The following is a 6,882-nucleotide window of genomic DNA, read 5'->3' as shown; positions in this document are numbered from 1 at the left end:
CGATAATTGACGTTTCGGATAATTGACTTTCGGATAATCGACGCTCTACTATATATATAACCCATTCAACGGTTATCCGTCTGTCCGCGTAACGGTATGATAACGCACACTAGAGGCGCAATAGCGAAGATTTTAAATTAACAATAAATTATTTTTATTTGTAATAGGAATTTATTATTGATACGAATTTATTATTTATACCACGGAATGGTATAAATAATTATTATATGCCTTCCCTTATTATATGCCTCGATTAACCTTGCGCCGCACGTTTACGACATCTCGTGACTCGGTAAATGTCGCGCATTAACTAACAGGAATTTTGTTGAAAAAATGGCGGATACGTTTAAAATCGAGGTTTACAGCGAAGGTAAATAAACAAATTAAACTATTTTAAAGTATTTATAGAATGTTTAGTAGGTAGAAATATAGATCCATATGACGCTATTGGGACAGTAAGATTTATCCTTCGAATGAAGAGGTAGCGATCCCCCTCTGTGCGAACAATAAATGTCTAACGAACCATACCCCTACGCCCGACCATTCCCGAGATATAGCGCTCGAAAATTATTCTACGTGTCACGTGACCGCCTGTTTTCCACAATTTACTTTGCGAATGAGCGGTCGGCGAACCCCCGCGTGTGCGCGAGCGCGCGTTAGTTTATTTTTGCGCAGTAGGCTTCCTTTTGACCACGATGTAACGTGACCGGAAATGACGTAGGCGAATTTTCAGGAGCCTATATCTCGCGAAGGGTCGCGAGTAGGGGGTATGGTTCCTTTGACTTTATTGTTCACACACAGGGACTACAGTTTGGGGGGTCGCCACCCCTTCATTCGCAGGGTAAATCTTACCATTGGGTCTTAAACGGAGCTGTAAAACATTGATAGAAACAAAAAAGTCAAAGGAACCGTGCCTCATGGAAATTTGTAAAGAACGACCACTGGGGAGCGTCCCGGGCTGCTAGTAGTATGTAAGGAGACGAGAAATTAACCTGTTTATCTGCCTTGTAAGTAGAGTTGCTGCTAAACTACAGATCATGAATTCAGAAAATGTATTTCTGACGGGAAACACGAAGTATTTAAACTTTGTGACGTGCTTATCGAAGTGGACATTAATGTATGAACATTTATGCTTACTCTCGCTAGTCGCTAGCTTTCTAAGGCAGTGACAGACGAGAGCAATGCGCGATCTAACATGCAACAAATAAAATGTTCGCTCGTTTGGACAGCCTGTGAACACTTCTTGTCAGTCTTTACCATGAACACAAAGGGTTTTGTCGGCGCAGCATTCTTTATTACCGATGCTCACGCACACCTTGGTACTGATACGTCTAATACAAAATGATCTTTACGAATCTTAAACATAAGACATAAATTTATTACATATAATTGACAAAAACTTAATCTTTCTGAATAGTCGGGCATTTTTTAAAACGCCACGAGACGCGGCTCAAATTGTTAAAAATCGGGATGTCTGGTCACCTTATATATTAAGAGATTCGAAAAAGATCTCTTTTCTTTATGTCTGCACAAATTTCATGCTTGCATTCAAGTGCAGGACGAGGACGTACGAACTTATGCAGTACGATTACGAAACCTGGCATTGGATACGATTATAGAACAAACTAGCGAAAAAGCACGGGAGCAAGAGGTCATTAAAAGGTGTCAACAAACAGAAAAAGACAAACGATTGCTGGTGTAATTGTTGAGTGGGCTTAATGATCGGATAAAGCGACAGGTAATGTTACGGAAATCTGATACTTTCGGTACGGCGGCGCACGCAGTGATTAGTGAGGAAACTGTACACCAATTATCGGCAAAATCACAAGCGATAGTATATACTATATATAACCCTAGCGACAATAAAGAGGAACCTAACGCTACAACCCACACTCCGTTACAAGAGACTTTGGCGAAAAATTCAGGAGCAATTAGAGCAACCGGCAGCCTAGGAATGGGGTCGCCAAAGTGGTCGATATGGACCCCAGGGGTCGATGCCACATCATTGGGGGTCGATGCGGCTAGGGGGTCGATTAGGGGGTCGATGCGGCTAAGGGGTCGATTAGAGGGTCGATCCAGCTAAGGTGTCACAACCTTTTTTTGCTTAGAAAGAGACCACAACCCACAACGTTTTTTTCATTTTTTCGCTCATACATATACACTTCTAATAAAACTAATAAAACTTTACGGCGGGGGTCAATGTGAGCCTTTGGAAAGTGATTGGGGGTCGACGGTTAAAAAAGTTTGGCGACCCATGCCCTAGACATAGACCAACGCCATATTCTGGTAAATATTCAGATCAACGAAGACAAAGCTACACCGTAGAACTATAGACCAAACAATCAGGCAAATACAAGAGCAATTACATGAACTTTGACGACAGAGAAACCAAACAGAATTTCCCAGGCATAGAGGCAACAATGCTAGAAACAGATATAGGGACCCATTCGATGACCCGAGAAACATAATTGGAGGCGTGTGAAATCAAACATACAATTCTTGACACAGACCAAGACGATATGAAACTTGACAAAATTTAGGCGACTCAAGAATTGACTGGAAAACCCCGATTAGTTAATTTCGATCCCAGATACAGCATTACGAGAGGAGAGCCAACAGAAACCGACGAACTTTAAGAAGCAATTTTAGGCAAGAGAGAAAAAAATACACCTGGGATAAAAATATCTAAGTTCAGTGACGCAACAACTCATCGTAATTTTAGAGCGTACAATGCAGAGCATACATTACATTGTCCCTTTGATGACTTAGCAACCTAATTAGCCATAGATACCGGCTTGAAAGTGACGCTGCTGTCGAGATAACTGGCGCACAGATTAGGCACCTTCAAAAGAAAAAATAACAGGAGCAAGATACCATTCTGAAGGGTCACCGGACACAGAATCAACACCCACTGAGAAACAGTTTCCTATTCCAAATCAGATTCTTTCAATTTTCCTACCCACATTATATCGTAGACGATGAAATTGTTAAACGTGAGATAAGTGTGTGAACACAACATAAATTTACTCCTCTGTATTAAAGCGCCAGCTGCGGTCGAAATTGGCATAAATTCAACATTTTATTTAAAGCATTTACAACATTTACAAAAAAAATTATAAGCAATTTAAGTGTTTTAGAAGTATTCTACAGGGGTGAAAAAGTAGGTACGCACTTGAGAATCTCAGAAATACAAATGTTTGGTGTTCATTATTAATATTTTTTTTTGTTATCTTTTATTAGTTCGTATTTTTTATTTGTGAATAAATTTGTACATAAAAACAAATGTCTTTTCTAACGATTTTTTTACCTCTATGTTTTTAGAAACTATAATTAACTCACAAACTGTCAGAATACTTTTGTATTTATTAATTGTAAACTTACTAGTTTTTTTTTTTTAATTTTTGTTCGTTATGGCACGCCACAAATGGTCAATAATCAGTACGTCGCTTATTTGTGGCAGGACTCTGAAAATTCTTTACTTATAGGAACCTATAATATCTGAAACAATTGTGCTTACGCTGTCTTAATTTTTAACAATGCCCGGTACATTCGATAACTGCGTAACGCCTGTTGTACAAATTGGGCAAAAATACAAACGAGTACGAAGTCTGCAAGTATAAAGTTTTCTTCATGAACCTGATTATGAATTGCCGAATTATCGAGCTATAAGCTCGATGCCGCTATTAAAGCAGCCGAGGTAGACAAATCAAGAACTACTACTACTAGATTGATCAAGAACTACTACGAGATTGTACTACTACTTTTACTAGACAGTAAAAGTAGTAGTACAATCTCGAAAACGAACTCGAAATCTTCCAAGCTACAAGTGAAAAAAAAAAAAAAAAAAAAAACATCTTTCTTCTCTTAAATGCATTAAAGACGATTTCACTAACATCGATTAAATCGGAAAAGGCATTTTCGGTAGCAGAACTTTTCATTACTAAAATAAGAATCAGATTGACTGATCCGAGTATTGAACATCTTTACTTTTTAAAATCTTATTATAAAAATTTACAATAATATTTTGTATTATGTTTTATTTAAAAAACGAAAATTACCTTTTAAGTTAGAGTTTGACCTAAGTTCATTTTTTTTAAATTTTCAACTCAATTCAAAGCATTTTATTGTTGTTGTTGTATGTTGTTTCCGGCANGTTTTTTTTTTTTTTTTTTTTTTTTTTTTTAATTTTTAACTCAATTCAAAGCATTTTGTGGTTGTTGTTGTTGTTGTTATATGCTGTTTTCGGCAAACATTAAGAAATTTTTCTATTTGTGAAAATTTCTACGTAATTCAATGGTAAATTTTAATATCTTATACAGCATTATTAATATGATTTCAGAGGTTGCAGAACGTATTAAATTACTTTGAAAAATAAAAATAATTATATCGTTTGATTTCACGATATTTTGTATAACTTAAAAATAATCAATTTTGTTCTAGAATACAGTTAACTTTTATCCCAGAATCCTCGGACAAGCAAAAGACAGGAGAATGAAAAACCCTAATTGGATGTGGCCACTTGAAAAATGTGTACTTATATTTAATTTTTTATTATTGTTTGGTTAAGTTGAGGCAACGCTACACTTGGGCGATTTTCTTAAGGGATGCCTTCCGAGAGGTCTTTTTAAAGAAAACAGTCCTCTATTTAGGCGTTACAGACGTATAGAAACCTCGGAAAATTCCACGTGGCCAGCCCGTCCGAGCGAGGCACCAACACACGACCGAATTCCCAGTGTTCAGGAAACGAAGACCACTTGGCCACTTACTTTAAATTCATTTCTTAAATACTCAATAAAGTTAAGTACACATGTCTGAATGACAAGAATAATCACTGTGTTCAATTTTTGCGTTTTACTTTTGTTGAAACTCTTGTTAGAAATCTATTACGAAAAAAAGCTTTTATCAATTTTCACGTTTAGTTCTATTTCTATTACCATAAGGTATTACAGCAAATAAAAATAAAATATTAGTCTCCGGCCCCAATTAAAAATTATTTGTATGTATTTATATGCGAAATTATACCCCGACTTACGCGGTTACCGCTCGGTCCCACCTATCGCGTAAGTTCGGGGTATTAATGTACCTTATGAAAAAGATCATTTTCGGAAATATTACTATCTGGAAAATGCTGATTAATGTGATGGAATGATTTTTGCATATCTTTTCAATTAAATTCTTGTTTTAACATAACCCGATGAAAATGTTCAATATCATTGTAATGTACCGTCCACTCTTCTAAATAATCTAAGCAGTTAGTATAGAACTTTTTGAGATGATTCATGATATCTGCTCGATTTATTGCACCTTGTTCTTCTACTTGACTTACAGTATTACGGATGGTTAATTAAAGAAAATTAATTTCTATCTGCCGTTGACACTGAAATTTTTAATTTCGTTTGCTACTTCGATTACCGAATTTTTGTCACCTTTAATAAATTTTACAGCATTTTGAAAAAAAAAGCTGCTTGATTGTTTACAAACTCTAGCAAAATTTTAGAAGATTCATTTTAAAAAAAAACTCTTCTAAAATTCTAAGACATTTATTCTGTGATAGAAACTAGGATTTCAAAGGATCATATATTTTCAAACTTCGTTCAACAGCTGGTAAAAGAGTAACCAGCGCGTTTTTCTATATCCAAGTATTTTCTGATATCCGATTTTCGCAATTTCACAAAATTCTTTAAGTCTTTCAACGCGCACAGTTTATACATAAAAATATGAATATATTTTGATAATATTCTCCACTCCACATCTACGGGCAACAAGTCGGCAGCTGTTTGAATAGCGTTATGTATTATGTGCGCTGCACAGACAAAACACCATTAATGTTTTGAGTAAGGTTTTCGTTTAATTTATAAAAAATATTATTCGTACCTCTTCTCGCTTTTTCTCCAAGATTTGCGTTCGTATTTTATTTGCAATATGCAACATTTTATGTTTTAATTTGCGTTTTTCCAACATATTAATACTGTAATGGAATTGACAATTATTTCTGAAGTTTCGCCGGGCAATAATACGAAATTTAAAATTCTAATTTTTATTCCAGTTTCCGAATAAAAACATTTAATAACGGTAGAAAATACCTTTATATTCTTATGATTAGATGCTTCAGAATACATGGAAATAAAACGTGTTTTTTCTAGATTTTTGTTTAATTGTGAGATTTCGTATGGAGAAAGTACATTACACACAATTGCCTCGGATTTTGTTCTAGCACGGGCAAATTTTTTGTTGAATAACATTTTGATAACTTGTGATGTACAGTCGATTGACCCAAACTATGATTGTGATTAACAGCATGAATAGGCATAAGTTCTTCTACCAATGCTAATTGCTTTTCTTCGTCCCCATAAGTTGTTTTTCGAAAAAGTCCTGTATTTTCCAGGAAGACGCAGCAATATTTAAATAACTTCTATGCTTTGAAATATCGTTCTTCTCGCCGTGCGAAAAAGAAAATTTACCATAACATTTCTCACATTTTACGATGTGATCGCTTTTGGTTTTTGAAATAAACGGAAATTCGCTTTTAGATTATCGTTGAACTCGCATTCTCTTTTCTTGCTCATTATATTGAAAAACTAAAAAGATTTTTTAGAATTATATTATAAACTAGCTGCAAGGACCCGCTTCGCTGGGTTTTTATTTGTATGTAATATAGTTTTTTTTATATATATAAAAGACTGTTTTTCTAAGTACAGTAATCTAGAATCTAGCTGCAAGGACCCGCTTCGCTGGGCAAAAAGTAACGATAGTGAAGATTAAGATAATTACATTATAGCCAATCTTACCCGTTTTCACAGAATGCAAGAATTAGGTCCCCCGTTTTCACAGAATGCAAGAATTAGGTCCCCCGTTTCCAGACTAATTAGAGAATTTTTACGT

Source organism: Centruroides sculpturatus, unplaced genomic scaffold, assembly GCF_000671375.1.
Source record: "Centruroides sculpturatus isolate CEXI.00-Female unplaced genomic scaffold, Cexi_2.0 scaffold533, whole genome shotgun sequence".
NCBI classification, from domain to species: domain Eukaryota; kingdom Metazoa; phylum Arthropoda; class Arachnida; order Scorpiones; family Buthidae; genus Centruroides; species Centruroides sculpturatus.
Note: the sequence above shows the minus strand (reverse complement) of the source record.